Source organism: Cupressus sempervirens, chromosome 7, assembly GCF_028749045.1.
Source record: "Cupressus sempervirens isolate cs-2001-9-10 chromosome 7, ASM2874904v1, whole genome shotgun sequence".
Taxonomy (NCBI): Eukaryota; Viridiplantae; Streptophyta; class Pinopsida; order Cupressales; family Cupressaceae; genus Cupressus; species Cupressus sempervirens.
In genome coordinates, this window is record NC_143124.1 from 859,657,652 (window position 1) to 859,684,986 (window position 27,335).

At 34.6% G+C, this 27,335-nt stretch overlaps 1 pseudogene; it reads left to right on the plus strand.

The window, feature by feature from the left end:
- The window catches only part of LOC149550168 (septin and tuftelin-interacting protein 1 homolog 1 pseudogene), a 30,243-nt pseudogene extending 17,286 nt beyond the window's left edge, over positions 1-12,957 (plus strand).
- The last annotated feature ends 14,378 nt before the right edge of the window (positions 12,958-27,335 follow it).

Consider the following 27,335-nt stretch of genomic DNA (forward strand, 5'->3'; position numbering starts at 1 on the left):
CTCTAGGAAGCCTAATTACGCCGAATACCTATTAGCCCTTGAAAATGACTAAATCCACTTTCTTGCAAAAAATATCCAAAAAGCTTGGCAAATAAATTCTATTTTTGAACACCCTTTAGGATTTCCTAAAGGATTTAATAGGTCCTAGATTCCAAAGTTGTCTATATAGGTGTTTCCTATTATCTAGGTCTAATAGGGCTAGAAGGCTTATTTCTTAGGAATTCACTGATTTCTTGTTCAAAATCTACTCAAATAGATTGGTAAACCTCTCAAACCTCCCATCATACCAAGATGTACTCATTTCATGCCTAGAATTGTACTTGTTCTGTACTATACCTCTCTGTCCTGCAAGAAATCTTCTTTCCTCTTGTCCAAAACCTCTAACCAGGCTCTATGTGCTCGCCTAGGGCTTAGCTTTAAAAATATTTCCCCAAAATTCCACAACTCTTAATCCTAGAAATATGTACTCTAATGACTCCTCTAGCATTTCCATCTATCTCTAGGTGTTTTCCATGGCTAGATTTCATGGGGGGAGCCATTTCTTTACAAATTGGTCAATGTAGACCCAATGAACTATTTAGAAATTAAGAAATTTATTTAACCTCTAATATCTATTCAAATCTACTTGCCTATCAAATGAAAAAATCTCAAAACTAAATCAAGAATTCAATTCAATCACCAAGTCGAGCCTTTCAATCCATTTCAAGGTACTGTCATCACAAAAACTTGAAAAGTTGCTGAAAGTGCTATTGCAGAGCTATTATTTTACACACACCAATATTACAATGTATTCTCTTCCTTTAGATTCGAGTCTCTCCTCCTTTTTGGATTCCATCTCCACCATTCTAGGCCTATTGGCCGATTTCCCACTCCCCATCCTTAAGGGAATCTAAAGTAACCAAGTTGCATGCAACATTTTGCAATAATTGCAAATGTTGTCATGACAACTTCTTGACAACATTTGGCATCTTTGCCATTACGCCTCCATCCTACTTTTTAGGACCTCTAACCTCTATTTTCTAAGGAACCAACATCATTTATGGCCACTACACATCCTTGCAACATCATAACGTGTTTAGAACACATTTTTAAGACTCTAACCTTACCTTAAGCTTCTAACACTAAAAAAATTAAATAGCAACTAACAATGGCTATTTGTGTGACCTTAGTCCTAATGACTAACTCACCTAGCCAAAAATGAAAATGAACTTCTAAGTTCTACAAAAAAACTAATCTATGCTCTTGACTTGGCTAGAGTCAAGTACAAGCCAAAAATATTTCAAACTATGTAGGTAGCCTAGGTGTGCTCTTGCACCAATTTAGAGGACTAAAAAATTGTTTCTCATATTTGTCTCTTTATTGGACACAAAGTGTGCTTGAAATAACAAAGTTTAATCATCTTCCATTAGTGAAAAGATATAATAAATATGCCAAAATTGATTTCTCACTTGTTACAAATCTTCAAAGGCAAACACCATCTTATAGAGAAGATCAAATTTTCAGATTCACAATGATCTAATGAACAGGTTATTACAAATGATAGAAAATAGGTTAAATGGATTGAACAAGAATATGTCTTTTGTGGAAAGTATGACCTTGATTTAATGATGAGAAGGCCTAGGACAAAAATTATGAGCCATATTTTATTGGATTCCTAAGATCAAATATATAACTACTCTCAGGGCCTACAAAAACATGAATATACACTTATTAGAATGCTTTAGAGTAAAACCATATGATGAAGCTTAGGCCTTTTGATATCAACCCATTATTTTAGGATACCCAAAAAGAAGATCATTTGGATGGATGTGGGCCTATCTTCTTGCTACCATATTACTATATTGGTATTTAGTGTAGATGGAAGCAAAATAAGAAATCTATTTGTCAATGAATATCTATATCTTTCTCAAATCAGTCAAATACCTTTTTGCCGACGGCATACATATTCCAGAGGATGGTTGAAATAAAATATAGAATGATAGTAAGTATCAAGAAACACTGGAATGAATACAAGCACTGAACAAAATACCTTGTTCCAATTGTGCTTACAATGGCTACAAATGTCCCAATTGAATTTATGATACCTGCCTAGTATAGATATGAAGAATAAGATTTTTGTCATGAATGAGTCCAATTAATAAGAAATCAATGCATTGCCTTGAAATTTGATGAGAAACAAAGGGATCAACCATCATATCATGAAGAATCCCTGCATACAATGGTGCTATATCCTAATTATACAACAAAAAAAGAAGAATGCAACTATTCAAAAAGTGATTTTTCTAAATAGAGAAAATTATGATATCATTGTTCAAGTTTCTTAAAGCTATTTCCACACACTAAATTCAAATGAAGGAAATCTAGATCAATGGAAGAATGATATACTTTAGTAAGCTACAAAGACCAATTGTAATATGTTTGAAAATGAAGACACTAGTATTTCAATCAAGATTAGAGACTTACAATCATATTTAAAAGAAAACTAGCTTGGTTGAATGAACTCAAACCAAGTGCTGTTGTTAGGCATGCTACTGTAATAGTTGGGTTTTGAGTAACATTTGGACCAATGAGTGCTATTTCTGGACCCAAAAAATCGATTGACTATAGATGTTTATAAAAAAATGGAAAGTTACATTATTTTTTGTTGAAACAAAATTTTGTAAGTGTGCCTTTTGCTTAATATCATAAAATTTAATTAGTTCAAAATTAAAAATAAATAAGCTAATTGAGGAGAAAAAATTCTCAAGGATTAAATTTAAGTTAGAACCTGTCATATGGTGGTATGGCCTAGTGGAGTACTTTTAAATATATAAAATAGTTAGTGGAGATCTCCATTTCAAAAAACTAAAAATAATCATAAGATTTAAAGGCATGGAGGTTCATGAATACTCAAAATTTTGTGAAAACCTAATTGATAAAATGTGTAAGGAAACTTGCAACAAAGAATATAACTATTTCCACATAACCCATAATAGATCTGAAGCAAATATGCAATTAGAATCCACATGCAAGAGAGTAGACAACATACCCTCAAAATTGTGACACAAGATATACCTTGGGAAACCCTCATTAAGGGAAAAACCTAGCCTCCAAAAGCATCCATCACCATGTATTATTCAGAAAAAAAACATCATTTCAATAAAACCATGGAAGCCTTCAAAGCCATAGCCACCATTGAGTAATCTATGTGAACAAGCATGAATCCACACATCCCATGCCATGCTTCCAACCTTGAAAATTGCTCCCTTGGCTAACCTATCAAGCTTTTTCCCACTTGACTCTTTCCCTTTTTGCCTTCTTCTCACTCTCACACCAACAATTACCCTTGTGGTTGCTTATATAGTAGCAACTCCCACAAAACCACCAAGTGGTATTACATAAACCATGTGATACCTAACCCATTGACCCTACATTTAATATTGGAAATTTAATTATTTTTCCTTATATTAAATAATTACATAAAATATTATCACAATGTTACAATATAACTGATCAAGTATATCCCATGGGAATCTTTACATGTTGCACGTCCATCTAGGTACAATATTACATAATAAAATAAAATAATACAATATAAAAATATTATGCAATGTGTGCAACATCCATTATCTCAACCATTTCTACTTGTTGTATACATTGCATAGGGTCAATCTGTAGCCACATAAATGAACAAGGGAATAATCCCTCCTAGCACATTCACCATCATGGATCAAAGTATACCGTGTACTCCATTCTGGTACCCACAACAAAATAAAAGTATTCAGCATCTCAAACATGAATGATCTCACCTCCTATTATGTCACTACCATCAAACATACACAAAAGCCATCCAAAGAGAAAGATACCCAACTTGTTGCATTAGAAGATCATAAAATCCTGTACCAACTAAAATGCCAAGCACAAAAAATTGATCCAAAGGTAATCACATGTATCCATAGCAGCCAAAATATCCATCGCTACAATAAAACCCACAACAAGTTCCAAACCCATCCAACTATCCATACTTCCAAACTTATACCACGTGAATCTCACATCATCAACATATCCAATTTGTAACCTGTAATCACAAGTCTCAAGAGTAATACCTACCGCATATATACCAAGAAGCTTCCATTGAAAAAGATAATGTCAAATCTATAACCAATCCACTTACAACATCTCAAAAAAGTGAATCCATGTGGTCTCAAGGAAATCCACAACACATAAACCAATAACCTACAAGAAAAAATCTCATAACAAGTCTCCAATGCTCTTCCAAGTTCTCCACAACCAACAAAGGAAAGAGATAAAGAAATAACCATGTCATCTCTCACACGACATACATGAGCATAAACCAATGATCACAATATCTAACCAATCTTAGATCCAATGTAAGAAAAATTGAACATCTTGGAAGATAACCAAGACCAGAGAGAAACCATGCAAATCATAACATCTATCATGTCCTTCTACACACACCTCTAGATGTACACTATGCAAGTATGATCTCCTCTATAAAACCCCAAAAAGAAGTCAAAACAACACCCAAAATATACCATATAACTAATCATGGATGTAAGTTTGTCACAAGAAGATCAAAGTCATAAATCATTCCTAATCCAAGGAATATGCACAATATAAAACCATCTCCCAAACTCAACCAACATAGCAACATATGCAAATGTAGATAACCAATGCTAAACCATCTCTTAAATGAAACCTCTAGAACTAACTCATGTATCGTAGCTCTAAATCCATATCCATGAAAGACAAGCATAAACATAATGCATTGTAGAGAAAAAATAGGCTATACCTCTCACGTAGAAAATTGCCAAGTAGACCAAGAGTGGGGAATGAGAATGCTCATCAAGATATCCAAGTCTCCAACCAAAACTCATCTAAGAAAAATCTCCTCTCAAGCCCATATCAGGTGAATGCCCCTTGGACTTCCTGCTAAAGCCATCAACTATCCCAACAAATACTTCTCTAATCTAAGAGAAATCAACATCACCACTGTCTCTAAGTATCCATGAGCACCTGCAACCAATCAATCCATGCCAACTCCAAATGCAACATAGCAATATCATGAAGTATCCAACTTATGAACAATGTAATCAATACCAAGAAACTAAACCAAGATCATTTTCAAAGTTCCAATCATGGCCTTAGAAACATAAACATGACAACATGATCTAACCATCTCAACCAAAGAGAAATCATGCTCCATATGATGATACTATAATGTGTCAAAACTCTAAATGTATATCAAGAGTATATCATGAAAAAATAATGAAAACATTCTTACACCAAGGATAACATGTCAAATGAAAGCATAAACCACACCTTTACCAAGAACCCCATTAGTCCTTAAGATGTAACCATCTCCACACACCATGAAAAAAATCATCTCCACATACCATGAAGAACCATCTCCACACACCATAAAGATAGCCAAGAACTCCATGAGTCCTCAAGATCTAAACATCTTCACACACCATGAAGATAACAAGTGCACAATGCAAATGTCAAAGATGCTTCTATAGCAATAGGATCTAAGAAAAATCTCCAACATCTATAAACATTCAATAAATATATCAATGCCAACAACTACCACTCAACTATGGTACCAAGTCACCTATGGCATCATAAAATCCATCTCCTACATGAAGATCCCTTATATCTATACACACACAACCAAAGTGTCAATACCAAGTGAAACCAAGATCTCCAAACCAAGAAGATACAAACTAAACTAGGAACTAATCCTATACTATCACCTCATCACTATCACAAGCTCCCACTAAACCATGTATCCAAGCTATCCATGACAAAATGATGAAAAACCATCCTCTAACCATGAGAATTAACCAATGCATCAAACCATCAAAGAACTCAAAATGCACATCATGAGCTCCTCAAAAGAAACCAAATAACCATGATGCTCAACCAAGAATATATACCACCATAACCAAATTAGGAATCCAAACCAATGAACATCAAGGATGTACCTATATATCCAATCATGTCATGCTAAAATTTATGGTACCATGATCACATCCATGAACTAAGCATCTAACTCTCAATGTATCCAACTTGTCAGAATAAAATAGTCAACCACAATCCTCCACCATGACTATACCTGATAACATCTCATCCCTTTTGCATGAAGAAAAAATAAAAAATCATGTGACTTAGGGCATAGAAAACCCAAATCCAAGCCACCAATCTGAATTTGCATCAATAATGAAAGATAAATGGGCAAAGACAACCCATATCCAAGCCATAAATGCAACCTGTAAGTATAGACCACTTACAACACTACACAACTTGTAGACCCAACAAGTCATCATACATATCAAAACCAAATACTAATAACTATATAATCATGAGACCAATCTGAAATATGTACTAAGTATACAATGACATCAAATCCAAATTTTCAAAATATGCAATGCCATAAACTCACAATGCTACCATAGTCAATATATCCCATAAACTGTTCAAATTAATATATAATCAAATAAACCATGTCGCACCTGCACTAAATTTGAACCAATGCGTAGAACTCTCCAAGAGCTTTCCATTGACTACTTGGAGTCCAAAATCTAACTTTGTATGCCCAAGCTATGCCCTAATCTATGCTCAAAATAAACAACATCTAAATTTTAGGCTCTTAAAACCTAACAAAATGTCAAAATCACAAAACCAAACCTTCACCAAGTTGTAGTTCTCTGAATTAGCTTTCCAATGCCTATAAGAAGTCTAAAATCCAATATATAGAGAGAAAGTTATGGCCATTTTACCAAGATAGTATTTTTACCATTTTCACAATGATTTTTTTTTGTGACAAAAATTTTGACAAGATTAAATTTGACGGCCATCACAGGCTGAAACTAAAAAACTCCTTCATTTCCTCTAAACATGGCCAGACTAGACATATTATATATCAAAATTTATGGAAACATTAACCAGGATCCAATGGTGAGGTCTATTTTTATCTAGGAGGTCGTTACCACAAGCCACCCCTGAAAAATCTCATTTAAATGAAACATCCAAAAAATCATTTTGACCAATAATTTCACATGCGCAAAATCTACTAGCGTTCCATCATAATAGCAAACCCAAAACCTTCAGATCTACAATAAAAAACTCATATATCTTGCCTTTTCTTTTATCCTCTCATGCATTCTCATGGATTCAATCTAGGGTTACAATAATAAAACCATAGCTCTGATGCCACTTGTAAAGAAACTTGCAACAAAGAATATAATTGTTTCCACATAACCCATAATAGATATGAAACAAATATGCCATTAGAATCCACATGCAAGAGAATAGATGATATACCCACAAAATTGTGACACAAGATATACCCTAGGAAGCCCTCATTGAGGGAAAAATCTAGCCTCCAAAAGCATCCATCACCATGTATTATTCAACAAAAAACATCATTGCAATACAACCATGGAAGCCCTCAAAGCCATAGCCACCACTGAGCAATCTATGTGAACAAGTATGAATCCACACATCCCATGCCATGCTTCCAACCTTGACAAATGCTCCCTTGGCTACTTGTCAAGCCTTGTCTCACTTGACTCTTTCCCTTTTTTCCTTCTTCTCACTCTCACACCAACAACTACTCTTGTGGCTACTTATATAGTAGCAAGTCCCACAAAACCACCAAGTGGTATTACATAAACCATGTGCTACCCAACCCATTGACCCCACATTTAATATTGGAAATTTAATTATTTGCCCCAATATTAAATAATTACATGAAGTATTATCACAATGTTACAATACAACTCATCAAGTATATCCCATGGGAATTTTTACATGTTAAACATCCATCTAGGTATAACATTACATAATAAAATAAAAGAACACAATATAGCAATATTATGCAATGTGTGCAAGACCCATTATCTCAACAAAATGTTCGCTGATGTTTTTTATGAAATCCAACACATCAACTATTCTAATTTTAAAAAAGTGTAAATCAACCAAACACATTTCAAAAGTGGTAGGCTGATGATAAACATGGTATTGGGAGCTGAGACAAAATTTGGCAACAAAAGTATTGTTTAAAATTGTCACAATTCAAGGTTTTTGCTTGAAAGTCTCATGACTACATAAGTAATTTAGCTATAACTAGAATAATCTTTAACTGATCTATGCGATTTTATGCACTGTAGTGACTGAATAGCCAGATTGAATCAAAAAGTTTGAAACAACACCAACTAATATTAAAGAAACATAGCAAAACACACTACCATATCAATGTTTTAATTAAAAAATAATAACATCAACATTGCTAATATATGGGCATAGATGCAAAAAGGATATCATGATTTGGAAGGGTTTTATAGAATTTTTTTCACTAAGAAAGCCTCCATGGCTATCCTCCAAAGGTTGTGGAAGGTCCCAATGAAACAAAGTCACAAAAGGCTTTATATTTGCAAACATGATTTGGTTATGGCTTGCATAAAATTATAGATATTTCTATGTCTGTAATAGAAAATAGGATTAATTTTTACTATGTTTTAAGAGTTCATTAATAATGTTGTTATAGTAGGCCACTCCAACTTTGTTAGTTCCACCTTTGATTGTGCCATCTGTTCTCACCAAAAATAAGAAACATTTTTAAGAAAGGCACTGCCGATTGCTAGTCAGTTTTGTTTAAGGGTTAAAAAATTGACTCACATGGTAATATCCATGACCAAGATATGGAAAGCCTATATGCATCAAAGCCCATGCCCTTCATTAGTTTTGCATCTTCCTACAAATCACACAATCCAAGATAAAAATAGTAAATTCATTAGGAGGCTGAAAACATAAAAAGGAGTAGATTCATGATCTTCCATGGATAGTCCATGGATGGTCCCTCAAAACTCCCATGTTCTATTTCATATAAATATAAATTTGGGTAATCAACACATGTACCTCAGTGCTCCCACATTTTCTTACATATAAATATTCATTCGAGGGCTATTTGAATGGTAAATTCTCTCTAATAGAACCCATTTACTTTTTTACACCTACAATCATTTTAAAATTATGAAAATAAACGATGTGTATCTAGAGATTGTTTGTCTTTCCCATAAAACATCAAATGATGAAATTATACATAAAAATAGAAACCAAATAATACAACATTGATAAGTTGGTTCTAATAGAGCATACATCTCTAAGAATTCCTACATCATCAATGAAAAATATATACTCTACAACATGTACCTTGTAGCACATGTCCTTTGGTGAAGTGGGCTATCTTAGCTATCTAGGGATTGCAAGATTATCAATGGAAAAAATACACCCATTTCAACCTGAAATATGAAGAAAACAATGTTCTTAAATGATATGTGTGACAAGATTTTCATATTCTTGTGGATACATGTGAAAAATATAACAAAAAAGGTTCCAGACCTGTAAAAGTGACATCATTTTCCCATCTTCTAGTGCATGTCATTTTTCCATCGCATCCAAAATAAGACTTTGTCACTCTGAATCGAGAATGCATGTACAACTACATTCTATATGCATGGACAATAGGTGGAGCTGAAAAACCCACCATGTTTACATTTATTTAATAGGTCTATTAATTTTTTAAAATTATAGACTGTCATGAATGTTAGAACTCTAGTTGCTATGGCCAAGAGAATGTCCTCAGCAAACCAACACATAGAAAGTCTTGATTTTCTTGCATGCAAAGGATATTACCCTTGCTTATCAGAGTCAAAGTTACAATGTTCATGATGGTATATAACTTAAAATACCTAATTAAAGACCTCTAACAAAAATGCAAACCTATTGCTTTTTTAAGCTCCACCTAATGTCGTATGCATATAAATTGAGATTGCATATTGAACTATGGCCTCCTTCTGCATTACCTAAAACCAAGAGATTCACACAGTCAGTTGTCATGCAATTATAGGTTAATTTTGAGCTTCACTTAGTTTCAAGAATAGTTTAATATTCTTTACTAATTAGGGCTAACCATGTGAAGGTGGAAGCTCATTTGGCCCCAACCCCCCGACATCTAAATTCCTTGTTAACATCTAAAATCTTTACAAAATGATCAATCTTTAAAGTACTGGGAAGTTGGGCTAATCTTAGGGGAAGTCCATCTTCATTGCTCATGAGCAATTGATCACAATTATTAAGTATTCCCATACATCTAGCACGGGTGCATCCAAGAATGTCCTCATCACCTCCTACATAAAATGAATCCAATATTACAAAATACCCCCTAGGAAATAATTGTTCAAGTGAAATAAACACATGAAAAATGAGAGAGAAAAAAAGGAATCTACTTACCTATAGGTGTTCATGCCATTACATCTATGGCCATGCTATGTATTGCCCACATTGTAGTCAACATTACCTCTTCGGTTATGTTCCTTGTATTAGGTGGTGCAATGAACATATGATCAATGCGAGGAGCTCAATAATAAGATTGATAGACCACCAAAAAAACAAGATTTTCTAGAGCTATTTAAAAATTTTTTTTCAAGCAAAAGACAAGTGTAGGATAGAACATGTGATGTACTGGACCACTTAAAGTATACTCATTTGGGGCAAGGCCCTTTAGCCTATTCAACATACTTTATTAAAATAATGCATGTATTTCATTTAATGACATAAATAAAAGAGTATACTATAAAAACCTTTCTTGAACTTTTCTTATAATTAAAAACTACATTAATACCTATTGTATAAGTCTCAACTAGGTGCATCAACTCATCTTCTCTTTGTTGTATTTGAGGAATCTGAGGTTGAATTGATGCCACTTGAGTTAAAACTCTTGATTATTCCTTTTCAACATCCCACCTATGCATTTCATCCCTATTCATCACATTTCTCACCCAATGATTGACCCATCTCACCCCAATAAATATGCTCCATTTATATCTCCATCTACTACATCAACACAACTCCCATTTCATATTGATTACTTATTTGGACTATCTTTCTCCCATTGATAAGTTTTGATAGTGGCAGAGAACTAATTATCTTAGTTGTTGATGATAACTAATATACATTATTGTTTAGCTTAGGGACATAAAGAGAAGATATGGGTGCAATGGAGGAAATGTCATGATTTATGTCTCTTCATTTTGATTTTGTTCAAAAGAAGCTCGTCAATAATAATAGAAAACAACAATGCACTTTTTAAGAGTTTACAATTGCTCAACAAAATTAATGTTTTACAAGATAATGCACCTGAAGAACTATTAGCTCACAAGAAAAAACATGGTGTTGAAACAATACATAAAGTACTTGACATGAGAGGTCTGCAAATGAGGGTGTTGAACAATATTGAAAACTTGAATGCTGAAATGAAAGATATCAAGGACCAAAAACCTATGGAAAAGTTACAAAAAAATGTGAAGTTGATTTTATGTATGGTAGAGGTAGATATTCATAAGTTTGATCAAAATTGAAGGCACGAGAGAAAGTCTGTAGCAATATACCAAAAGGAGAAGGAGTAGCTTTAGAAAGAGACTACATGATAGAAACAACATCTAGACAACATAGAGGATATTATGGGAGCATTGGATAGAATCTAGGAAAGTGTTGCAGTAGGTACTATGAAATTGGAAACACTTACAAGTGTCTTTACAAATTTACAATCCGAATATTGAGAGGGCTACAAGTTGTGCAATTTGTCATGTATTGCATTTGCATTTTCTTTGCCAATACTATAAGAGTGTTTCAAGGTTGGGAACCATTTCAAAATCCTTTGCATGGTTTAGAGGTAATGTCATTTTGGTAGAGGCTTCTACAAGGGAATGAGCCTAGTGATTATGACATTTACCTAGAAGCAAAACTTTCTTTTTTAACTCCTGACACTCAACTCTTCACTGAAGTTATTCTTCCAACAATGAGAATAGCTGCTACAAATTCCTGGGAGCCAAGGGACATTGAACCTATGCTATATTTTTTGGAGACACAGGAGAAGTTACTACCAGATTTAGTACTTCATAACATTCTAGATCATATAGTGATGCCTAAATTAACAACAACAATAGATACTTGGGATCCTTGTAGGGAGACTATGCCAATACATGCATGGTTACATCCTTTGCTTCTATTGTTGGGCCAATATATGGAGCCTTTATATCCAACCATTCTTTATAAGTTGGGGAATGCACTTCATGCCTAGCATGAAAGTGATGCATCTGCATATGCAATTTTATCAACTTGGAAAACTATATTTGATCATGCTAGCTAGGAACAACTAATTGTTTTTTTTATCGTATCTAATCTGATGATAGTTCTAAAAAAATTGTAATCAACCCAGCTAATCAACATCTAGACCAATTTAAGTGGATTATGGCTTGGGCATGTGCTATTCCCATTTATCATATGGTTGTAATGTTGGAGGCAACATTTTTTTCCAAAGTAGTAGCAGGATTTGTATCATTGGCTTTGTTCAAGTCCTAATTTTAATGAAGCAGAACATTGGTTTTTAGAGTGGAAAGGATTGTTTTCCCTAAAGCTTCTTGCTAATGAGAGGATAAGAAGTTAGCTAAATGTAGCCCTTGAAATGATAAATCAAGTTGTAAAGGGTATTACTATGGAACAACTCGGGACTAGAGAGAATGTAAGCTATCTTAGGTTGATAGAGTATTGCCAATTTGAGGCTTCAACAACAAAAAGAAGTAACCATATATGCTAAAAAAGCAAGCCTTAGCTTCCATGGGTTATGCGATTCACTTGAATAATTCCATGTGTACACCTTAGTTGAGTTTGAAGGAAGTGGTTGAAACATATGCACAAGAACATGACAACCATTTTTTCCCTAAAGTGGGACACACACATGATGGTCTTTAGGTTTATGGCTTTGGAACTATTAGTACCTATCTAGATTCTATAATACAAAAAATTCTTGCAAAATCTAGAGATAAATGGGTGATTGCATCATTGAAGCATCTAGTTGAGATGCATTGTAATCAAACTAGAGGAAATTATTGATAAACCAAACATATAATGAAGAGGAAACTTGAAAAATTGAATACTGAAATGTTGAAATGAAAGCTATCAAGGATCAAACACCTATGCTAAAGTTACAACACAAAGTGAAGTTTATTTTAGATATGGTAGAGGTAGATATTTAGAAGTTTGATCAAAATTTAAGGCACGAGAGAGAGTCTATGGCAATATACCAAAAGGAGGAGCACCTTTAGAAAGAGACTACATGACATAAACAAAAACTATACAATGTAGAGGATGTTATGGGAGCACTGGATAGAATCAAGGAAAGTGTTATGATAAGTACTATGAAATTGGAATCACTTACAAGTGTCTTTGAGAATTTATAATCCAAATATTGGATGGATTACAAGTTGTGCAATTTGTCATGAATTGCATGTGCATTTTCTTTGCCATTGCTTATAAGAGTGTTTCAAGGTTGGGAACCACTTTAACATACTTTGCATGGTTTAGAGGTAATGTCATTGTGGCAAAGGCTTCTACAAGGGAATGAGCCTCATGATTATGGCATTTACAAAGAAGAAAAACTTGTTTCTTCAACTCCTTACACTCAACTCTTCATTGAAAGTTATTTTTCTAGCAACGAGAGTAAGTGCTACAAATTTCTTGGAGCCAAGGGACCTTGAACCTTTGCATTAGATACTTGGGATCCTTGTAGGGAGATTGTGCCAATACATGCATGGTTACATCCTTGGCTTCCATTTTTGGGCCAACATGTGGAGCCTTTGTATGCAACTATTTGTTATAAATTGTGGAATGCACTTCATGCTTGGCATGCAAGTGATGCATCTGCATATGCAAATTTATCACTTTGGAAAATTGTATTTGATCTTGCTAGCTAGGAATAACTGATTTTTCATTTTATTGTACCTAATCTAATGAAAATTCTATAGGAATTTGTAATCAACCCAACTAATCAACAACTAGACCAATTTAACTGGGTTATGAATTGTTTCTTTCTAAAAATATCTACTATGATATGTTCTTGTAATTTCTTTTGCAAACTCTGTCCATTTTTCCTAGTGTGCATTATTTTTGTGCAAGATCTTGAGGTAAGTCACTTAGCACAGGTTGAGTAAGTTTTATTGTTTTTTATTTGGACTCTAGAATATGTATGCAGTTGGATCAATTTTGTTGTTGTGATAAAATGTAATAAGCACCTTAAAATATATCTCTCTACATACATACATACATACATACATACATACATACATACATGTGTGTATGCATATGTATGTATGCATTTATATTAAATTAAAGTAAATTAAGTTTTAAATCATATTTTTGAAATCCCCTAACTATTGAAGATGAGGTATATTGGTTTATTTACAAGTTTTTGAATCATGTGGTTGTACCTTTACTATGATGATTTTGAGATGTTGTTGGTTTTGGATTAATGAAGTTAGTTTTATTCATAAAATGATTTAGAATCCACCATAAGATGTGTTCTATAAGTAACAAATATTTGTTTTCTAGGGTTGGATCTAATTAAACAAATGACTAAATGTTTTAGAGGTTATATTTATAATAAATTTAAAATTATTTAACATGAAGTATAGATTTGGGGAAAATGACTGGATTCTAGTAGCAAGATCAACCCACCTACATTTTGACCCCATCTTTTGGTATTAAAATGGGTATTCTCTTTGGATCAAAATTGTTAGTTGGGTGATTATTTTTACAAATTTTAGCAATTTAGAATCTTAAATATGGAAGGTAAAATGTTACTGTTCTAGTTATGTCAATATCTTTATGAATTTAGGCTATCTACCAATGTATTGCAACTTTGTTAAAGAGAAGGATCTTATGCCAAATGAGTTTGGTAGAGCACCAGTACTCTAGAACTATGCATTGGTTGGGGGGGGGGGGGGGGGGGGGTGGAATGGAGGAAGTGTTACTTATGTTCATAGCATTCTATTAAACATCACAATCTTCCATTATGTGATTAAAAAGCCTGGCAGCTAGAAATGATTTACCAACATGATTTCTAATTGGCACGATGAACAAGCCCAAGCCAAACATTTTGATGACTATGCAAGTTGTCAATTTGATTACCCAAAAGGAAATGATATGCATTAGCTTAATCACCGTCGAAAACAAATCTTTTTCTTAGGACCCCAAGTGAAATAAAAGCTTCTCTAATCACTTGCTGGGGGAAATATAAAGAGATACATGTTTAGAAGGAAAAGAAAAGAAAATTTACATAGGTACCTCTTATCCCTTTGAAAAAAATCTTAGAGCAAAGCAAGGGCATGGCATTGACAAAAAATCATAGAACAAGGGAATGAAGATCATAAGGGCACAATTACGAAATGCAAAGATCACAAGGGCATGAAAATAAAATGAAGAGATGACAAGGGCACACAATGAAATCCTAGATCTCCACTAATCTACACCAACATTTAGAGCTCTCCACCCTCATTCGGATCTATCCACACTCTTTTGTGCGCAACTCTCCACAATCGATCAAATAAAATGGGGAATGCTTAATGTCATGTTTTTTTGTTTATAATCACTCAGACATCGATTTTATGATGCCAATATTAGTATAACAATGACGTTGAACACACTTGCAAAAATAAATAAAAATCACAAATAAATCACACATCTGTTGCAAATTTTCATTGCAATTTGACCCCAAATATTGCATTGTGAAGAGTGATCACTTGATAGGCAAGGATCAATGATGGAGGGGAATTCAAGAGATGTTCCTCTTGAGTCAATGTCATATAGAGATCCCTAATAGACTTAAGAAGAATCCTATAAGAGTGCTAGAGGAGATTAAGACCTTTAATAAGGGATCCTCCCCATTACACTCTATAGATCCGCTAATAAGGACACATGTAATGATGTGTATGTAACCTTTAACAAGGTATTCTCCTAACAAAGATCACTTTAGAAGAGTGAAAGTTTGTGGTTCTTGGTTCCTAGGTGATTTTTCCCTTAATAGGGTTTCCATGTGTTGGAATTCTTTTAGAATAACTGAGAGGGGGGGGGGGGGGTGTGAATCAGTTATTCAAGGTCCAAATGTACAAATAAAACTTTTCACAATTCAATGAACCCATAAAACACTCTTAACCATGCATGCATTCATTGTATGTTAACTAAAACTAATATGTTACTATTAAATCAACTTGCAAAAATGTAAACCATGAAATACAACATATCCATCAACACATTTGACACAATGATTTAACATGGAAACCCAATTTGGAAAAAACCACTAGTAACATGCTACTTCTTTTTCACTCTTTTGAAGTGATGCCCTTTTAAAGGTTACAATACACACTATTAAATGTCACCTAGTTAAGGGATTTCAGTCACCTTTTCAAAAGTGAGCCTTGTTAGAGGATTTTAGGCCATTCACTTGGAATGCAACCCTATTAAAAGATTTTCCAATGACTGTTAAGTCAAAATTACTCCAAAGGATTTACCCTAGGCTGATACAATTGTTAGAAAGTAACAATAGAGCTTTGATCTAAAATAACTTACAATCTTACCTGTAGATTGTAGATCTCTATTTAGTCCTCAAATTTTCTTGGGTTCTAACCTTTGTAGCTTTGACAACTTGTTCACCCTTCAAACATTCATCCTCTTTAAGCCTTCTGGCTCAATACGCCATTGTAGACTTCTTCACTTGGGTCAATTGATGAAGCAAAACCCCTTTTCTTCTCCTTATCAGATTTTTACATAAAAATCTCTAACCTCTTTGCTTCATATATTCTTACATATAGGAAATTAGAACATTTTCCCACTCATTATCCATCATCAAAATTAGGGTTTTCAATGGATTAGGTAGGATACAATGTATCTATCCCATATCTTTTCTTTTCTAGAAACTTCTCTTAGAATCCATTTGAATTCACCTCCAAATTTTTTTACATAAGATTCTATGCCACCAGGTCATCAATCTTATCTTCCTCTTGATTCACAAGTTCCAAGAAAACAAACTTGTTAGCTTTTATTTGGCAAATCTTTGATCTTTGTCATAATGCAGCAGCTTGGCATTATCAATCTTCTGATGCTCGGTACATACTATGTTACTCAACATCTACTGTAAAATCACTTGGCAAAAATTGGATTTTACTAGTGCTTACCATCAACTAAAAATTACTCGACATCTAATAGAGTTTTCTTTCACTCAATTCCAACTAAATTATTACTCAGCTTGCACTAACTTTGCTCAGCACCTACTTTCCACTTGGTCAAGCTTGACAAATGAACTTTGTTTAGCTTTATTCTTCTAAACTTTCTAAGGGTAACCAATCATTTTGTAACATAATCATAACTCAATATTTCCTCTAGGTACTTTTGTTACATCTTGTTGATCAAATCCTCCTCATCAATCAACTAAGTGATAGTACTTGAAACATATAAGTAATTTTCTTACCGGCATGTAGCAAGTTTGACATCAGTGACAAAATAATTATTGAAACACACAATCTTCTTCAAAAAACTTTCTAATCAAATGATCTTTTTAATCAGACATCAACAATCACATACCATGTTCTTATTATTCTTATCAACAAAACCTTCTGGCTATTCTATATAGACTTCTTCTCCTAATATTCCATTCAAAAATGTAGACTTGACATCCATTTGATAAACTTTGAAACCTTTGTATGCAGCATAAGCAAGCAGAATTCTCACTCCTTCCATTCTTGGAATAGGGGAAAATGTTTCACCATAGTCAATTCCTTCTTCTTGTGCATACCCTTTTCAAACTAGTCTTGCTTTGTTTCTTGTCACTTCACCATTCTCATCTAACTTGTTTCTGAATACCCATTTTATGCCAATCACATTTTTGTCTTTTGGTCTAGGAAGTAGACTCCAAGTCTTGTTCTTCTCTATCTACTAAATTTCTTCTTCCATAGCTTTGTACCAATCATCATCTTCTAATGCATCTTTCACTATCTTAGGTTCCTTCATGCTTAACAATCATGATTCACTTCTCAATATTTTTCTTTTCATTGGCCTTACATCTTTGTCTCCAATGATTTGATCTGTAGGGTGATGTCTTTTGACATATTTGGACGATCAAGGCTCAGTTCTTATAACTACATTCTATCTCTCAGCTTCAGTATCACTGTGTACATCTCTATCAAGTGTTTCAACATCTCTTTCATGTGTGCTAATCTTAGAGTCAGATTGTGCATTTTCCTCATTCTGCAACTCAACATCTGAATGTAACTTGGCATTCATAGGTTGTGACTTCGCAGTTGTAGAGACTTGCTATTGGTTTGTAGCATGACTTGTAGCATCTTCTTTAGCAGGCATACCTTCATAATAGTATGCAAATGATTTGTATTCTTGTAGTTCTTTTGTAGATTTAGCCTCATGTACTTTTATAAACTCATCAAAATTCACATTTGCACTTTCCAAAATTTTGTTAATGGTAGTATTTAAACACTTATAAGCTTAACTTCTTGTAGAGTAACCAAGGAATATACCTTCTTCGCTCTTTGCATCAAAATTTTCACTCCTAACATCTTTAAGAATATAGCATTTGCTTCCAAATACCTTAAAGTATTTCACATTAGGTGGATATCCATACCATAGTTCAAAAGGTTTGGATATCCATACCATAGTTCAAAAGGTTTTGAATGAGTTCCTTTCTTGACTTGCACATGGTTCAAGGTGTATACAATAGTACTTATAGCTTCTCTCTAGTATTTCAAAGCAACATTCTTCTCCATCATGAGTGTTCTGGCACAGTCCATTATAGACCTATTTCTTCTTTCAGCAATTCCATTTTATGGAGGGGTCGTAGGTGTAGGTGTCTATCTCTTGATTCCTCTATCATTGTAGAACATCTCAAACTCATTTGAAGTTAATTCTTCTCCTTTGTCTGATCTCAAACATTTTAGACTCTTACCTGTTTCTTTTTCCACTCTTGCCAAGTACCATTTAAAAATTTGAAAAGCATCTAATTTTTATTTTAGAAACATGATTATCATCATCTTAGAGTAATCATCAACAAACAATAGTATGTACTTATCTCCTTTGTAGCTTTGCACTTCAATATATCCACACAAGTTAGTATGAGCAATTTCAAGTATTTCCTTAGAGGTATAAGCTTTACTTTTAAAGCTTGACTTTGTCATCTTGCTTAGCTGACATTGTTTGCACATTATATTTTATGATTTTTTCAACTCAGGCAAACCTCTAACTCTTTTCATGTTACATAGACTACTTAGATTATCAAAATTAACATGACATAATCTCTTGTGCCAAAGCCATACATCTTCAAATTTTTCAATAAGATAAGTAGCATATTTTATATCTAGATATGTAAGAATCTGCCTTAGGGTAGAATTTACCCAAGACCAAGGAAATCAAAACACAAGCACAAATTAGACTAAAGTATGATCAGAATAACTGTATAGTATTCAATTCTATGTACAAGTACACTAGGAGTGCTTCAATATAAAGGCCTTTCAGATGCATCTAGAATGCCTTAGAATTAGCATCATGATAAGTCCAACAACTAGGCACATGTCCACTAGATATGGGTTATCCTCCATTATGCATGGAAGTAAGTGCGATGATGAGAGGATAAGCCTACAAAGGTGAAACATGCACATCAGTGTTGTAGACAACATGTGCTAAATTAGGAGTGCAAAAAACTATGTTGTCTACATGACAACTCAGTAAATGATACAAACTCCTATGTTGTAGATACCATGTGCACAATTAGAGTTGTGTACTTCTATGTTGTCTACATGACAACTCTAGAAGATGTGTAAAGTCCTAAGTGTCTCATAAAGAGAAATAATAAAATAATGCACTAACCTAAGTAAAATTAAGTAAAGTGTAAATAGTAAATACCTATTTACACCAACACCCCCCCTTAAGTGCAACTTAGGGGAGTGCACTTAAGCTCACTAATGCATAATGGGTCCCAACTACTAGGCCATTTTAGGTACCCATGTAAAAAAGCAATGCTAATAATGATGCAATGCAATCTCTCATAAAGCAGAGAAAGAGGGAAAACCTCATGGGAAAAACCCTCCTCAAAAAAAGAGAGATAAGTACAATAGAGAAAAAGAGAGAGAAGAAGACCTCATAAGAGGAAAAAATCCCTCCCAGAAGAAGAAGAAGAGAGAAGTCAAGGGACTCCCCTATTTGCAACATCCCGAACCCCCAAGAAATCTTTCAAATGAGTATACTTGACCTCGGCGAAGGGTTTGGTGAAGATATCAATTACCTGCTCTACTGTAAGACAATACTGTAGTGCAATGATTTGCTCATGTATAAGCTCTCTAATATAGTGCATATGAACCTCAATGTGTTTTGTCTGTTGATGCTGAACTGGATGCTTAGAGATTTCAATGGCACTCTGATTGTCACAATGAATAATTTTTGACTTAGGTAGATCAAATCAAAACTCCTCCAAGATATGCAATAACCAAAGAGCCTCTGTAGCTACATTCATAGCCCCTTGATACTTAGCCTCTGTGGAAGAAAGAGGAACATTGTTTTTCTTCTTACTTTGCCAACAAATAGGGCTAGAACCAAGGTGAAATATGTACCCTAAAGTCAACTTCTAAGAATCTAATTCTCATGCATAGTCTGAGTCTATGTACCCAATCAATTGAAGCCCTGTACCTACTGCATAATGAATCCCATGTGTGTGTGTTCTCTTGATATAGTGCAAAATGCACTTGGTAGCCTTCCAATGAAGCTCATGAGGTTCTTGCATAAAGTGTGAAACCATACCAACTACAAAGGCAATATTAGGGTGTGTGTGTGTCAAGTAGATAAGGGTCCCAACTAACTGTCTATATAATGTGGCATCAACAAGTGGAGTTGTGCACTTAGCCTCTTGTTTGACACTTGATAGGAAGGGAGTACGAGCAGGCTTACAGTCACTCATGTGAAACCGAGAAAGCAAGTCAAGAGCATACTTGGGCTATGAAAGTGAAATCCTTATTGAAGACTATATAATCTCAATGCCAAGGAAATAATGTAGCAATCCCAAGTCTATCATGGCAAATCTATCCTGTAGAGAGGTCTTGATAGTGGCAATGATGGATGCAGTGCTCCATGTAATGATCAAGTCATCGACATAAAGCACTAATATCAAGTGAGAATCATCCTTCTAAAGAATGTAGACATTTGAATCAAAATGACATCTGGTGAAACCTACTGAGAGGAGGAATGAATCCATTTTGGCATACCAAGCTCGAGGAACCTACTTTAGACCATAAATAGACTTCTTTAATCTAAAAACCATAGTAGAATCCTGTACAAACCCCTGTGGCTGCTCCATATAAATTTCCTCATGAAGGTCACCATTCAAAAATGTTCTCTTAACATCCATCTGGTGTACAACCCAACCTTGAGCTGCAACAATTGCTAGTGTCAGGTGAATGGAGTTCATCTTGGCAACTGGTGCAAAAGTCTCTGTATAGTCAATACCTAGAACCTATGAGAAACCTTTGGCAACTAGTTGAGCCTTATGTTTATCAACATTTCCATCCACAAAAAATTTGGTTCGATAGATCCACTTGCATCGAACCACTTTTCTTCCCTTAGGAAGGGGAACTAAGTCCCATGTGTTATTTTTCATCAATGAATTGTATTCTTCCTCCATAGCTTTATCCCATTCTGGAATCCTTGATTCTTCCTTAAAGGACTATGGAACTGAAGCATTGGCTATGTATGCATGTGGAAATGACTTATGCTATGACCTAGTCCTCTAAGTATCTGAAATATTTCCCACCAATGAACCTGCTACATCAAGAGTTTTCTGTGCCCAATGAGGTTTAGTGGAAGAAGATGAAGGAATGTCCTCAACTATTTGTTGACCCTGTGAAGGTGGTTTCATGCGAGTCAAGGTTGGAGGAATTTCATCTTATGAGTCACTTTCATCACTATGATCACTATCCACATAGGAGGAAGATGGAGGAGTTGAAAATACAAACTTGGACATGTCTCTTCAAAATGAACACTCCTCCCATAGAAGATTTTGTGAGTCTCTCGATCCATTAACTTATATGCCTTGAGATGATCAGGATATCCAACAAATATACATGGTTTGCTTTGTGGTTCTAATGCCTTTCACTTTTGTGAAGGTATCCTAGCCCATGCTGGACAACCAAAAACTTTGAAGTGCTTAACACTTGGTTTCATACCACACCATGCCTCAAAAGGTGTTATTCCATCTAAGGCCTTATGCAGACTTTGATTTTGAATGTAGTTGGCACAACACATGGCTTCAGCCCAAAATACTTGATTGAGAGACTTGTGTTGAAGAATGCAAGTAGTCATTTCCTTAAGGGTTCTATTCTTTCTTTCAGCTACACCATTCTGCTATGGTGTGTATGCAACTGAATGTTGAAGATCTATCCCCTCATGTGTGCCATAGTCTATAAGTCTAGAGTTGACATATTCTTTGCCATTTTATGTCCTTAAGATCTTGATGGCTTTCCTAGATTTCTTCTCAACTTGAGCTTTGAATGTGATAAAGTTGTCAAAGACTTCACTCTTATGACCAAGGAAAAAGACCCAAGTGTACCTTGAAAAGTCATCAATAAATGTGAGAACATAGAGATCCTTACCAAAAGAAGGTACTAGAAAAGGGCCAGCTACATCACTATGAACCAATTCTAGAATAGTAGTTGCCTTCCAAGACTTCCCTTTGTCATATTTCTCTTCGAGATGTTTACCTACTTCACAACCTAGACATACACCCTCTAAAAACTTGACTTGAGGTAGACCAATGACCATTTCCTTACTGCTTAATTGCTGAAGGTAGCGATAATTAAGGTGTCCAAATCTTTCATGCCATAGTTTACTTTGAGTGTTTGAATGAGTCAACAAGACAAGAGACATGAACTTAGGCACAAAATGTGAGAAAGAATAAAGTCTTCTCTCATGGTTTGCCTTTCCAATCACCACCATTGAATCATCTTTTATATTTTTCACCACTACTGTGTCAGGGAGGAACTCTACTTTTTTGCCACATCCATAGTGAGTGATTTGATAGATGGAGAGAAGGTTAGTGCTAAGGTTAGGAACATGAAGTACATCTTTGAAGATGCCATTCTCTAACTCAACATTCCCTTCACCTTCTACTTCAACTTGAGTATCGTTGCTCACATAGATGTATGGTACATTTGAAGGTTTTAAAGAGGAAAAGTGCTCCCTTGAAGCACCCATATGATGAGTTGCTCCTGAATCTAGAACCCATTCCTCCACATTATTTGTACTTGCAACTAAAGCCTGACCCTTTCCCTTTGAAGTGGATGAAGAACCCTTGTCCTTGTATGCATTTGGAACATCAATTTTGTGTTTCCTCATAATGTTTACCAATTCATCAATCTACTTATCTTTGTAGTCATGTTCATCATGTCCATTTCTCTTACTATAGGAATAGGTTTTCTTCTCCTTCTTGTTGGAATTGTTCCCCTTTTGATTTTTCTTGGAAGAACACTTTCCTTGTTGTGAAGAAGAATGTTGATTAGAAGAAGATTGACTTGTGGAAGATTATTGTTTTGAGGAGGACTGTTGTGTGTCATCTTGTAGCTTAGCCTTCCATTGCTTCTGCTTCTTGTTTGAGTTTTTACCACTTGAATTACCTTCATTTTCTACCAAGGCTTTAGTTTTGGAAGACTTGAGAATTCCCATTCCCACTAGATTGTCATGTTCAAAAATTAAAATTTTTGAGAATTTCTCGAATGAAGGCTTAACATAGGCACTACCCATTGTCACTTTGTGTGTATTAAAGCTAGAAACAAAAGGAGCATATTTAGGTGGAAGATGAGTCATAATGTGTTTGATCATCTTTCCATCTTTAATGGGTTCATCACAATCCTTTAGCTGTACCTTATACATTTCTACTTGGGTAAGATAGTCTTTAATTGTGTCAAAATTTCTAGGATCCAACTTTAGAAGTTTATCCTCTATGGTGTAAGCCATCTCTTCATCTACTGTCCCGTACAAAGCTTCTAGTTTAGCCCAAACCTCTATTGGATCTGTAAGATTCCTAATGTGAAATTTGATAGGATCAAAGATATTTTTCAATAAGGTTCCTAAGGCCATCTCTTGTTTGGATTCCCAATCTTCTTTTTGAGCTTCATCAACATCGACAAGAGGTTCCTTTGCAGCACTAGTGACATAACACCATAATCCTTTTTCTACCAATGGCTCTTTAATGTTTTCTTTCCAAGTAGCATAGTTATGTGGAGTTAACTTTGAAAAAGAACCCATAATGCAAGAACACAAGATAAAGGAGATACAGGTCACAGTACACCCCCCCCCTTTCACTCAATCAAAAAATCCCCCCCCAAAAAATGATTTTGGCACTTTATATATAGTGCGTTTACAATGGGCCACTTGCCAAAATGGACAATGTGGGCTTTCTAATTTTTCTGATTACAACCTCTGTATAGAGTACAAATTAGACCATTACAATGTAGCTTAAAATTAAAATTACATCAATTGTGAAGCATTACAATGCAAAACAAGACCTATCTCTGAAAGTGATACTTTTGTCCAAATAAGACTACAATTTGACTACAGATCTAAAAACTAGATGAAAAAAATACACTTAAAAATAAAATAGAACCTAAAAAGTAGTCCAGATGAGCTCATATGATGTGTTTGAAGTTGTAAAAAAGCAAGATTAGATAGGTATAGTCACCAAAAAATGCTTATACCGACCAATCCATACACCAAAACTAGAAACTAGCTGCACCACTGAAAAATTCAAGAAATTTTACCCAAAATAAAAATAAATCACACCTGATTTGGAGTTTGTATGACCAAGTTATGGCTGTTTGAAGTCAGGTTGCCAAATAAAAATTACATATGAAGAGGGATCTGTAAAGGAAAACATTGTGTTAAATTTGATAGTCAACCGACCATTGCAGTAGTTCAAAAATGTCTTGGAATGACAGTTAGATGGTCATCAATTTTAGGCTCATGGTTTGCTAATGTCAACGTCTGATCAAGCTTGTGACGACGTCACTCAGTATGGACAATAACGTGGCAATGTATGAATTTGCACAAAAAATGTACAAAAAAATCTGACATGGATGTTTGGTTGGCACTGACTATGTAGCATACGGTTGGTGATGTGGCTGATAGTTGGAAGCTTATGTCAACACTGACTATGTCTAACGACGTAGACACATTGGCACAGGTGGTAGTGCTGACTCAATCTGACATGTCAATCCTGTGGCTGTCGAGAAATGCTATGTGGAAAATTGATATTTATTTGCATGGCATGATCTGTTTGTGACACGTGTCACAGACTTCTCACATGTGCATTTTGCAGCGTTGGTGGAAATGGAAAGAAAAATCAAGAATTTTAGCTAGGGATGGTATATTCACAAATTTTTGACTGAGGATATAACTTTAGATGCCAAATTCCCATGGGTTTAGTCCCACATTACCTATGTGGGAGCTTTCAAATCTTTCTAAAAACACTGCCCACACATTGCATATGATAACAAAGCACCCAAAATAAGTTGCTTCAGTCGATTATGTGGTCAGTTTAGGGTTTGTCAGATAAAGATTACCACCAATAGAATATGTTTTGGGCTTTATAAAGTTGAATTTTCAACTAAAATATTTTTCCAATTGTACGATATTCCTTGTCAGTGCGCAGGACTAGCCTGTGCACTAAAATTTTTTCTCTACCTTTCTCTGCATGCATTCCCAACTGGGTGAGTAATCCAAATTTTTTTTCTCAAAAAATATAGAGAATAAAATAGCAAAAAAATCGATCTAAAAATAAATTAATCGAATAAAAAAAAAATCATACCTGGCTTTTCAAATCAGGCCTTCGGGTTTTGATTTGCAATTTTTTTTTTGCCTTCTAGTTGACTGTGGCCTAAAATAGGAAAACTTATAGTCAATCTTCATCGAATTATCGCTCCAGATGCAATGGTGAGGTCCGCTTCAGCTCTAGATGCTCCCAATTGTAGCTAATGCTCTGGATCTAAATCGGGTCCCTTAGAGAGATGAAGCAACAAGGTCTCCAATGGCTATGTGACAAGTATCTCCCATGTAAGAATCTTCCTTAGGGAAAAATTTACCCAAGACCAAGGAACTCAAAACACAAGTACAAATTAGACCAGAGTATGATAAGAATAACTGTATAGTATTCAATTCTATGTACAAGTACACTAGGAGTGCCTCAATATAAAGACTTCTAAGATGCATCTATAATGCCTCAAAATTAGCATCATGATAAGTCCAACAACCAGGCACATGTCCACTAGATATGGGTTATCCTCCATTATGCACAAAAGTAAGTGTGATGATGAGAGGATAAGCCTACAAAGGTGAAACACGCACATTAGTGTTGTTGACAACATGTGCTAAATTAGGAGTATGAAAAATTGTGTTGTCTACATGACAACTCAGTGAATGATGCAAACTCCTATGTTGTAGACACCATGTGCATAATTAGAGTTGTGTACTTCTATTTTGTCTATATGAAAACTCTAGAAGATGCACAAACTCCTAAGTGTCTCATAAAGAGAAATAATAAAATAATGCACTAACCTAAGTAAACTTAAGTAAAGTGTAAATAGTAAATATCTTTTTACACCAACAAGATAGAACATATTTCTTCTAGTTTGATCACCTTTTCCAATCAAATTTCTATTTGTGTCATATATCTTGACTAATTTATTTTCAAACTCAACTTTGTATCTCAAATTATTCAATTGTGACACACTTAGAAAGTTATAATTCAATCCTTCAACATATTAAGCATTGTCAAATGAAATCTTGTCTATGAGTTTGATAGGCCCTTTTCCTTTTATCAAACATGGTGCATCATTACCAAATCTTACACTATTTCCATCATAACAAGTTAAGGTAATGAATATACTTTTGTCTCTAGTCATATGATGTGAGCATCCACTATCAATGATCCATTTTTCATTCTTGTTCCCACAAGTCATAAGTGCAATTGCCTCATCCTCATTAGTTTCATCCTTCATTGCAACATATACCACTTCATCATCATTTTCATCAAAGTCATGTTCATCAGCAATGTAGCATGACTTCTTGCCTTTGTCTCCGTAGTCTCTTCCATCATCCTATTTTCTATTTTTGTGCTTGTTTCCTTCTCTGTAGTTCTTCTTCTGTGTACATCTTGTAACAATATGACCAACTTCATTGCAATTGAAACAAATGATAGGTAACTTACCTTTAAACTTTCCTTTTTCTATGTGAAATCTTCTAGCCAACAATGCTTACAATTGTTCAATGTCTTCCTCATTTGTGTTATTGTCACTAGATGCATACTTTATCTTTCTTTTCTTCTTCTTCTACTTTACCTCCTCAAAATCCTTCAATAACAATTTTTCTTTGAAAGCTGATTCAATACTCTCTAGTCT